Below are 12,381 nucleotides of genomic sequence, written 5' to 3'. Positions count from 1 at the left end.
GAGTTATGTTGCTGTGACCCCATAGTTCAGCCCCATATAGGATGGATGCACTTATTTTTGTGTTATACATTTTAAGTGCTCGGGCTAAAGGTTTAGTAGATGAACATCGCAATTCCTTTAGTAAAGCTCCTGCTAGTTGGGCATGTTTGGTGGTTAGGTGGTTAGTGTGAGGTTTCCATTCTAGCCTGGAACCCAGTGTAATACCGAGGTAGGTAAATGAATGTGTCTGTTCCAGCGGTTCACCATCCATGCTGACACGTCCTTTCACAAACTTATGTTTGTGCATGAATTTGGTCTTTGACACGTTGATGGTGAGGCTGTAGTCTTTACAGAAGATTTCAAAATGCCCAATAGACTTCTGTAGCCCCTGTTGTGTCTTGGAGATTAAAAGGGTGTCATCAGCAAACATCAACAGGGGTACCGACTCTCCATTCAACTTAGGGGCGTCGGTGGGGTGGTCTGTGAAGTAGTCAGTAACCCTGTTGATGTATAATGAAAACAACGTTGGTGCCAAGACACATCCCTGTCTTACCCCTCTAAGAATTGGAAACCTACCTGTTGTTTGTCCTTGTTCTCCCCATCGAACCTGTGCAAAATTGTCATAGTGTAATTTATTTAAAAAGGAAAGTACCTCCGGCGGCATGCCTTGTTCCCTGAAGACGCTCTACATCTTGAGACGCGGCACTAAGTCGAAAGCCGACTTAAGGTCGACAAATTCTGCGTATAGAGTGCCACCTCCAAGAACAACTCACCGCCAGTAAATCATGACAAGCCTAAAGACCTGATCTACAGTGCTCGTGTGAGCCCGGAATCCAGCCTGGAGAGGCGACAGAACATTAGCCTCATCAATCCAGTTCAGGATCCTTGACAACACGAGCCTTGCTACCACCTTCTGGACACAGTCTATCAGGCTGATTAACCTGTAGTTTGCGAGGTCAGAGCGGTCTACCTTCTTAAATATGGGGATTATCACAGCTCCCTTCCAGGTGTCAGGTATAAGGGAGCCTTTGGCGTTGACATTTACCAGGGACTGAATATAGGGTACCCACACGCCTTTCCCGTGTAGGAATAGGTCCGCAGGCACGCTGTCCAGCCCTGGCACTCTGCCCTTTGGAACATAGTTAAGGGCGGATTCGACATCCTTTATACTTAAATGTAAAGGCGTGGTGTTTACAGCAGGAATGAAACTATTGGGGCCTAAACCAGAGTCAAGGAGCGGGCAGGCAAACTGCGTCTTAAAGTGCGTAACCCACACGTCCGGAGGGACACGATTATGTGGATGATCCCTGGGGCGCCCCTTCCCCCATTTCACCAGGTCCCAGAATGCCACCATGTTCCTGGTACTACTTGCTTTAAATAACTCTGACCAGTGTTGGTTGTCACAGGACCGTTTTGCTTCCCGCTGAACATTCTTAAACATCCCTCTTGTCACTCGGATTAGATCCCTATCTTTGGATCTTATTGCCGCAGCTAAAGATTTATATGCGTCCCTGCAGCTTCTACCATACCATGACTCAGCCTTCATTTTGGGTTTACGTTTAGGACCAGTAACCTCCTTAATAAAAAAGTCTCTTAACCTTTTATAAAGGATTGTATGAATAGGAATGACCTTAGACATAAAGCCTAGGTCCGATGTACACTCCTGCAGCTCGATTGTGGCTTTTACAGCTAGAACTTCCATTGTGGCTAAATGTTCTTCTTTAAGCAAACAATCAGCCCATTTTACCCTCCTGGTGTTATTTGAGGGGTGTATATCAAGAGAAAAGGGTCCAGCGACTATCGACGTTCCACCATGGAACTTTGCTGTTAATGAGAGTGGATTGTGATCACTCTCCACCCGTTTTACTATGACCATATCTTGAATTGATGACCAGAACTCAAGATTAAAAAGAATATAGTCTATCCGACTACTACGGGCCCCGTTGTCGAAAGTGGGAATCGCCATTGCGGTCAGATTTAGTTCTGCCATTAGCTGCCCTTAACTCCTGCTCTAGGCATATGGGGGCAGATTTATGAGGCCGTTGCGCCTCTTTGCGCCGCAATTGCGTCACTTTTTTTGACGCAACTGCGGCGCAAACAATGCGCCCTATTTACAACGTGACGCATCTAGGAGATGCGTCACATTGTAAAGCACTGCGCTATAAGGAGGCGTTCCTGCGCAGGGGGGGGGGCGCGTTCCTGCGCAGGAACGCCTCCTGAAAGTGGCTGAGTGAAATCTATGAGATTTCACTCAGTCACTTTCAGGGCAATGCTGCGTCAAAACCCTGCGCCTGCTTGAAGCAGGCGTAGGTCTTGACGCAGCATTGTGCAGATGGTGTACCCCCGAGCCTTGCTGGAGCTGCGTTGCGCTTGCGATGCAACTCCAGCAATGCGCCACATTTCCGGCACAGATGCGTGACGCATCTGTGCCGTTTTTGCACCATGGTGCGCCGCATTATAAATGCGGCGCACCATGGGTGGCAGAGCAGTGGCGCACTGTGGCGCACGTTAACTGGCGCATCCCTGGGGATGCGCCAGTTAACATAAATCTGCCCCATGGTTTTTATCTGCAGGGCAGCTTGTGTCCATCGCTTTATGGGGGGATTGGTCAGCTGAGGGATATCCCATGTATTGTCTTCCTCAGTTGCTATTTCAATGTTGTTGCTGTCCAGGGGTTCAAAACAGCAATTGAGCTCTCCAGCTATCAGCATAGTTCCTTTACCATTGTAGTAGCTAAGATAGGAGTCCAACAAGGAAACAGTCAGATGGTTTCCCCCCCCCCCGATTTGCCCCTTGCATATATATTAAATATAAACAGATCTCTAGTTCTCGGGCTCTGTATACGTTTTTCATCACTCATCCCTGGGACATCTAAGAGAGGCCCTTGGGAAACCTAATATGACAAAATATTGTAGTTTATCTATTTGTAAGTGCCCCTAACACCAAAATCGAGATTAGACACAATTTACATTTAAAAGCAGTTCTGTAACACCGGGCTCTCAGCAGTGCACACATGCAAGTGTGGAAAGGGCTGCTGGCCTCTAAACTGGCATGCCCTTTTATATACTAGTGACTTAAAGGTAGTGTTAATCCAGCTGCCCTATTAGAAACTAGGGATTTATAGGGGATGTCATGCCACTCATAGTGGTACCCTACCCCATAGTGTAACCTAGTGTGTGTAGGTGTTTTCACTGTATTCTAAGAGATTTCAGCATAAAACTGGCCTTGGGCCTCGCTAGGTAGAGCCCAGGAACATTCAGAGTCAGTTACCACCAGTATATGTCAGCAAACAATGGGGGTGCCCAGGGCACAGGAGGACTTTGCAACAAGTCCATGTTGAATTTTTAGCATTTTCCAATTGTGGTTGCTAGAGCCACCCACAACAATTGGAGACATGTGGGAAAGCTGGTTGGTTGTGAATTTGTAGATCTTGCCAGATTGCAGAAATGTTAATAAATGAGCGATCCTAGCCAAGTAACCACTTTCAAGGTTTTTAAGGTGGTATTTCAAAGTAAGCAGAATAATTTCAAGTTGCACAACGTTGGACACCTCCAGGTGTTTGGCTTGCAAAAAAAGTAGAGATTTTACTAAGGGCCAGATTTACATTTGGCGGCTAGAAAATATTCCAATGTCCCGGCGGAGGGCTTCACGTCTACCATGCTGAGACAACTCCACCTGCTAAATTTAGTAATGACCACCAAGCTGGTGTTAACACTGCAGTTTCTGTGAGTGCTATTTTACATTTAATGCAAAACTCTATCAACATGACGGAGCTGTACATGAAATGTATTTTTAATTTATGAAGACAAAATCCTAAAGCCAGATTTTCTTTTTGAAACAACAATTTAAAAATGCCCCTCTCTCCATGGGAGTTATCTCCAATTGGTAGGGGGCAGTAGACTATTTTACTGCCCCTTACCGCAGGGTTTTCCAGATGGTGACGGGCAGTGAAAGCTGACCTGTATGTCTGCTCACCTAAATTAGGTGCTCAGATTTAGAGGTCAGCCTCAGATGGACCTTACCCAGTTGACTGATGGGAGAGGTGTAAACATGCCAAATTCGGAGTAGTCTTCGACATGGTTACACCAATGGTCTGTCTGCATAAAAATCAGGATGGCAGACCATTAACTTGGCAGTAAGAATGCTCAGTCACTTTTGAGATGCGTATCCTTCCTTACCAACAAAAGATATAAATATAGCACTCATTTTTTTCAAACATGTCCGAGTGTTTGTTTTGGAAACTCCAGAAATGCGAGCTTCAAAGAACAAATACTTATCACAGAATCTGAATATTGAAACTAAACCTACTGAATGTGAGCCATAATTCAACATCAAACCACCAACCACTTTATGGTCCATTCACACTCCATTCATGCACCGCACACTAAATTTCATACTGCCAGCAACGGCCCCATCTAACAAATCAGTGCGCTCGCATCAACACACCACCGCCATTCAAAGACCCATCGGTAAACATTGTTTACCACGAAGTTTTTACAACGCGGTACCTTTACCACGCATCCCTTACAACGCAAGTCGTTACCACGACTTGCGCTGGAGGGCGCTAAAGGTTTAAAAATAGTTAATTTACTATCCCAACACCTTCCCTAGGGTCCACGGGGACTGGTGTTAGAATAGTAAATTATACTATTCTTAATCCGCACCCCCAACACAAGTCGTGGTAACGATTTGCGTTGTAAGGGATGCGTGGTAATGGGATGCGTTGTGACGGTACGCGTTGTACCGTCATACATCCAGACCCATCACATTCATGTGCCACAGAACAGAATCCCCGTTCAAAATAACCTCTCCAACCGTTATCAACCAACTTGCATACAAACACAATATGTCTAGACATGTTGATTGTAGGTGCCTCCACAACCTGTCAAGTATCCACCCCCATCAATATTCTGAATATTATTGAATGCATGCCGAGTGAACCCCTTCTAGCAGTGCTCATGACAGCCACATGGCACTTTAGCACATTTACTGTGCTAGATCTAACTCCTTCAAGTTTGTGGATACGAGATTGGGGTGTCAGAGAATGCCTTCTGAAGCCCACATTCCTCAAACTGAGGGAGCATATCTACCTTTTAAACTAAGGCAAAGATGCTGGGTAAGTCTGCCTAAGTTCCCTATGCATCATGAGTGCGATAGCACTTCCGGCGCCCCTCCATCCCACTCCCAACTTGCGGCTTGTTTCTTTCCAACATCATAGTTCCCATCTCAAGCCTAGATTAGACTCTAGCACGTCCCCCTGCACAGAAAATGGGACAATCTCCACTGCTGCATTGCCCCTCAAAACCCTAGAAAATATGGACGTCCTCCCCTCCCACAAGCATCATTCCAGATATTCCTTGGGCTGGAGCTCAGGTGACCTTTAAAGTTGTACCCGTTCCCATGATCGGATCTGGATGTGGCTTGGTAAGGTAGTGGGGAGCAAGTGGAATGTGTGTCCCTCGAAGTCTGGAAAAAAATCAGAAAGTGGAACTGGTAGAAAACAAATTGTTTTGGTAGTGCTGGTTTCCAATTTTTCCAAGGTGCCCATTTTCGAGGTTGCCAAAAAATGCTTTTGGGGTGGTTCCAGTTGCTTCTGGTGAAAGTGGATTTTATGAATGATGGCTGGAGATGTCTATTGTGTGCGTGATTTTTTTTAGAGAAACTCGATCTATGGGAAGGGTGGTTTTGGGACTAGCTTGTACGTGCACGTTTTTTGTGACTGCTGCTCGATGCAGTGCTTCTTTTGGGAGTTGCACCCACCACAAGAAACTGAGTGTTTGTGACTTAGATGTGAGCAGATCTGTGGCACCGGGTTCCCTTCAATGCTTTTAATTTATTGAAAAGTAAAAAAAAGATACTGACATTTATGGTCAGAGATTTGGAAACCAAACGTGTTCATTAAAAAAAATAATCTACCACTTGATTGCACACATCAATCTAGGAATCATGTTTTAATTGTGTATTTCTACTTCAGTTAATAATACAGAGGGCATAAATATTAATGATAAAAAGTAAACAACAATTTACACTCATGCAAGTTGAAAACATAAAAGCAAAAAGTGTAGAAGGGACACAAGAAAGAGTATTATTCACTTAAGTTTATTTACTTCTTGCATTGAAAACCGAAACTGGACCTTAGTACATCTGTATTGTCTGCCTGTGCAGTATGGTGTAATTAAGATTAGATTTCCATAGACAGTTGAGGTTAGTTTATTTAAGGATCGAAAGAACTTGTCAGGATAGAGAAGAGTAGACATATGTAAAGTGTAAAATGATCAGCGGTGCTATCATCCACAATGTATGTTTTACGAAAATTCTTTTAAATGTGGACGCTGTGTACATTAAGATTTTTTTTTATAGGTATTTGTCTCAATTGAAACTGGTGGTTGGGTGCGTATATATTTACAATTTTCAAAAGGTCGGTGAGTGTGACGGCATTGGCCAGTAGATGGCGCCTTCGTGTCAAGGAACAGAAGAAGGGAATGCAAAATCAAAGTCTGCACACTGTTTCTGTTCACCTTGATACCTTGAACACCTAGGAGAGAAAACATCATTACGTAACATACGATCATGCCATTTTAGACTGTGGTTTGAGGCTTGCCCCACTGTCAATGTACAGATCATTCAGATTTCAATTCCTCAACATGGCTAAAACTAAAGTTAGTCAACAAGTGCTAGTCTAGGGGTGGCCAAGCAAAACCCCACCCCATGCAGACCTCCGCGGAATTTGACAGAGATTTTTGGTAACTCCCCGGAATTCTGTAGAGTTTAACTCCGCAAGCTCCATCCAACCCTAGTTGTCCTGTGAGACCAACACTAAGGAGAGTGGTGAGAAATCTTGCGGGTCAGCCGGGTAAGCATGCAATGCTTCACATAGTGTACAATGTAACCGGTGGAAAATGAACCTATCCATAATTGTATACTGCCCCCTCTTAGCCATAGTGGGACTGGGTGCATGAAGATAGTGCTGGACCAGTTGTTCTAAAGTGAGTGAGAGACATAGGGGGTCATTAGGATGACGGGCGGACTTCCGCCCGCCATCCCATCGGATAATGGGACCGCCCGCCATAAGGGTATGGCGGGGGTCCCGTGGGGGGTATTAGGATGCACCCGCCACAGTAGCGGGCGCATCCTGCATTTTTAACATTGTGGCGGGCGGTGCTCTCAGCACCGCCCGCCACAATGCTAAAAATGCATGAATGCATTTGAACACACAAAGTAGCAGGCACCGCGCGGTGCCTGCCGCATTGCGTATGCAAATGCAGGGAGGTACCACAGGTACCCCCATGTGCACTCCCCCTCGCCTTCACCATGGGGGCCCGCAGGGGGCCCCCGAAAGGCATCTGTTTTGGCCCATACAAATATGGCTGGCGTGTCGGATAGAAAAGCGGCGGACGGTCTTTCCGTCCGACGCGGTCCCCCCGCCATAGTAATATGGCGGGGGGAAATGGATGGCGGGCGGGTAAGGATGTCTGTCGGATCGCCACCGCCCGCATGGCGGTGGCGATCCGCCAGACATCCTAATGGGCCCCTTCGTTTCTTCATCAGTGGAAGATGTGGGGAATAAAGGGTGTCACCACCTAGATATAGGTAAAGTTTAGACCAACCCCAGCTAGTGGTAGCATTCATCTGTATCATGTTAGGATCACATGAAAGGCCTTGAAGCAATATAGAGGTCAATGGAAGGTTTGGTAGCTGGGCCCCTTTGGACTTGAAAAATGGTAGACAGGTTGTTGGATGATACCGGTGATAAGTATAATGCGCCTGAGCTACATAAAAATATAGTAAAAAATCAGGGACACCAAAACCACCACACTCTAATGAAGAGTAAGGATCTGCCAACAAATGGGGGGCCAGGAACTGGCACATATTAACTGCATGAGGAGTCTACGCAAGGAGATGAAGAAATTGTTAGTAAGAGTAATAGGGAAAAAATATAAAAAGTGAGGCAGTACCATAATTCTTTTAATGGCTACCTGCCCAGCCATACCCAAAAGTACCTTAATATATCTCTCCACCGGAGTCTCAAGTCTGCTTAGGGCAGGCCCGTAATAGCAGCGATTGACTTCAGAGTGGTCTCTGTGAACATGAATGTGTATATATTTGATACAGTCTATACACAATTGCAGGGGAAACTCGAGGTTGCAATGGACAGTCACATCTGTGAGTGGAAATAATTTGGATTTATTCCAATGGTTATGGATGCCAGAAAAAGTGCCAAAATGATGCACCTCACCAGCAAGCGGAGATAGATTGACAGGTGGATCTTGAACAAAAAGCATAATTTCGTCAGCATAAAGAGAAGCTAAAAATGTTCCACGCGGGCACCTGAGGTCCCTATGCAAATGCCTCTCCTGTAAATGGCAGACTAAAGGATCCATGTCAATTATAAACAAAAGAGCAGGGAGTGGGCAGCCATGTTGTTTGTCACTGATAAGGAGAATGGCTCTGTAAGTGTACCGTTGAGTCACATCTTGGGGTTGCAATACAACAGGAGAATCAACCTATGAAACCTATTAGGGATGCCCAGTTTAACTAATGTAGCATGAAAAAAGGACCATTCAAGACAATCAAATGCCTTTTTGGCATCTAACAGAGCAATTGCCGATGGGGTGGTCGGGGAAATGTGATTAGTAATAGTGAAAAGAGTGTAAAGCATAATGGAAGTAGAGCAGTGTGGTAAGAAACCCGACTGCATCGGGGAAATGATGCTATCAAGAAGTAAAGAAAGGCAGGTGGATAATACCTTGGTCAATATCTTGATTTATAATGGACAATGGATGATATAAGGAGCAGAGATAGGGAGGTTTATTTGGTTTAAGTAACAATGTGATGACAGTTTCCTGCAGCATGAGTGGAAGGGAGCAGTGGTCAAGGGATTCAGCATACATCTCCAACAGATGGGGAACCAAAACTGATTTATAAGCTTTATAAAATATTTCCGGTGAACCCATTCAGGCCCAGAGACTTATATCTACTCAGATCATCAACGGCATGTGAGAGTTCCGCGCACATAAAAGGGGATGTTAGAAATTGTTGTTGGCCAGTCTCATGCCAGACCATAACAATGTCAGGTAAATAAGCGGCTGTGGCATCTTCGTCTTTACCTGGACAAGTCATGTAAAGTGTTTTGCAGCAGTTCATAAAGTCTGCAAGTATAGCTGGACTATCGGTGACCTCGGTACCATCCGGCCACTGCAAGCAAGTCAGGTATGTGGCATGATAGGGGGGATGGAGCAGACGAGCCAGCATTCAAGCAAGGTGTTTACCCTCACCATACCTGTGTGCCCTAGCATATTTCCCAAGGTAAGCGGTTTCACGTTTAGCGAGGTCGTGGAATTTGTCTAATAGTAGTGACCTATTACAGAGTTGGTGAGCGTGTGGTGTAGGTCTTGCAGCTAAATCCAATGTCCAAAGCCCATTCTACACCTCAGTGAGATGTTGACGAATACTGCGGAAAATTCTGGCATGTTTCAAGAAAAAAATCCCTCTGATATAGGGTTTGAAGGTCTCCCACAGGGTAGAGTGTTTCACAACAGATCCAACATTTGTGGAAAAGAACTCAATGATAGCCTCTCTGACTTCAGAACAGAAAAGGGTGTTGCATAGCGTGCCCTCAAGGAAATGCCACTTTCTGACTATTGGAACATGTGTAGGTATAGTTAGTGTGATTAAGACTAGAGAAAGGTCTGCCAGTGTTTGAGGAAAGTGTGCGCGAGAGTGCAACCTTAGAAGAGTGCCCTGGGACAGATATGAGTGATCTATGCGAGTCCATACATTATGTGGGGTGGAAAAGAATGTTTAGTCGCGCTGGCGGGGGAACTTATGGCACCATGCATTCAATAAATGAAATGAGTGAAGTAGGACCAGCAGTGTCTGCAGTGAATGAGGTTCAGTAATGAATGTAGAGCCGGTAGTATCAAGCTCTGGATGGCAAGTAAGGTCAAAATCTCCCCCCATAATTATGTAATTAGTCTGAAATTGATTCATCTGTGTAGATAAATCGAGAAATAAATCAGGGGAGTCGATGTTAGGTGCATATCCATTAACAAGAAGTGCAACCTGACCCAGCATTTCTCCAAGCACACGCAGTTATCGCCCAGCGGGGTCAGAGGTACTCTTGAACATTTTGAAGGGGGTCCAACTGTGTATTAGGATACAAACTCCCATGTAATACGAGGAGTATCGGTTTGAACCCCATCAGGAAGCATAAATACATTTTGGTCTAGGTGCAAAATGTGTTTCCTGGAGGAAAACCAGCTGAACTCAATGGCTGTGCAAGTACGTAAGGACCTGTTTCTCTTTTTGGGGATTGTTCAAACCTCTAATGTTCCACGTCATAGAAGAGAGGTAAAACTAACTGAACTAAGTCATTACAATGAAATGTGGTCCAAAAGTGTCAAAGACCAGAAAGATTTTGCTTGGTGGAGAAGAACTGGAAAAAAACACTCACTTCACATACCTGGGCGTTCCTATTGATACTGATTTTCATTGGAGGTTTTTATTGAATGTTGGAGTTTTACAATTTTAAAGGCCAATTGGTGCAGTTTTTTGATTTGCAAAAAGGCTGGGACATAAACCCACAAGTAAGCTGCTATGTATTTTTAAAAGCAAATGTCGATCAGTTGCAACATATGAGGCCTGTATTTGGGGACATGTAAATTGTAAAGCCCTCCAGATAGTACAGAACAAGTTTATAGGAAGACTCTTGTTTATTCCACACTCAACCCCAACATCATTTTGCCACAAGGAGGTAGGGCTAAATTACCTGGAGGTTTACATAAAATTACAACCCCTCTTACTGTGGCACTGTATTTGGAAAAACTCAGAAGCCCAATTATATAGATCAGTGCTCTAAGAGTGTATGAATCTGGACAATTGCCCAGACATTTCTTGGCTTAAAACTGTTAGCAAGCATTGAAAATACAATTGGGCTCGCCTTTGATTAAGTTAAAGCAATTGGCTTTGCTAATGGTATTGTATTTTAGCTTTGCATTATTTAGTGTAGATTTGTGATATGTGCATATATTTGCATATATTTGCTCTCTATTGCCCCTTTCATCTGCCTTATGCTATTGTTATCCTCACTATACGAAATTAACACACATACTATTATAATATTAATTTACCTCCCAAATCTGAAACACTGTTCTTTTCCTACTAACGCTATGCTTTAAACTACTACACAGCTAACGAAACAATTCTAAGTACATACAACTACAACATATCACAAATATACACTAAATAATGCAAAGCTAGAATACAATCCCATTAGCAAAGCAAATGGCTTTAACTTAATCAAAGGCAAGACCTGTTGCATTTCCAATGCTTGTTTTTGCTGTTACAACCAGCAGGAATTCATTCTTTGTGGGGTTTAGTTTTAGGAAGGCAGGCGGTATCCAAGATCGGATGAGTTCTATGTTGGTTGGTCTATGTGCATTGGTGTCTTCTTGGGGTAATAGGTGTTTGTGTGTGTGTTGGCCTTGTTGTGTCCTATTATTTGTGCTTATGTGTTGTATAATGCATTGGTGGCTATGTTGTTGTTTGTTACAAATACGCAGGTATGTGTTTTCCAGCTGCCACTGGGTGCACAAGAGTGCATTTCTGCATGTCTGTAAGTCATTCATCCGGTGTGCATGAGTTTCTGCGTGTGTATGGGTGTCCTCTGGAGCTTTGGGGTATGTGTGTGTCAATGTTATATAGTGAGCTACTCTGTTTCCTTGTGTGCAATTTGTAGTGCATGTGTACCTCATGTTGTGTGGCTATGGTTACATATGAAAAGTGATGGCTGTTATGTGTGTTTGTTTTACTTCCATCCTCATACAATAAACCTATTTTCCATACAAGTTAATGGACTTCTCTCTTGGATCTACCCAAACATTAGTGTGGATGAGTGTGCACACAGCACGTGTCCTCTCTAGTAAGCACACACCTTTATCTAATGGAGTCAGCCAGCGAGGCACCCACCTCTCTCCTCAGAGGAGTCATATTGTACCCCTCATAAGCACGAGGGAGTATGTACTCAAGATGCGGCCTACATACAAGGTGACCACAACGACTCCACAACGGCTTCAAAACTAAAACCAAAAACAGTTTTAGAAACATATTTCACTGCTCCGTGTTTCAGTGACCTCTGTCCGCATATCACCCCAGACTCACCATCCGTATTTATGCAGTGAAGCCCACAACACTACACACGCACTTGGGCACGTGGTAGAACGTTTCACAACACCCGATTAGGTTACCAAAAAAGGCATTCACAGGGTACATGCACACAGACTTTTTACACGCACGCACACACACACACACACAAATGAAGTATGGGCATTGCTACACCACCACATATTTTTTCACTTTATTGTGCTCGAAATGCCATTTATCTCAATGGAAACGTCTCACAAC

The sequence above is a fragment of the Lissotriton vulgaris genome, chromosome 7 (genome assembly GCF_964263255.1).
Source record: "Lissotriton vulgaris chromosome 7, aLisVul1.2, whole genome shotgun sequence".
Classification (NCBI taxonomy): domain Eukaryota; kingdom Metazoa; phylum Chordata; class Amphibia; order Caudata; family Salamandridae; genus Lissotriton; species Lissotriton vulgaris.
The sequence above is the reverse complement of the archived record's forward strand: the minus strand, read 5'-3'. Positions refer to the sequence as shown.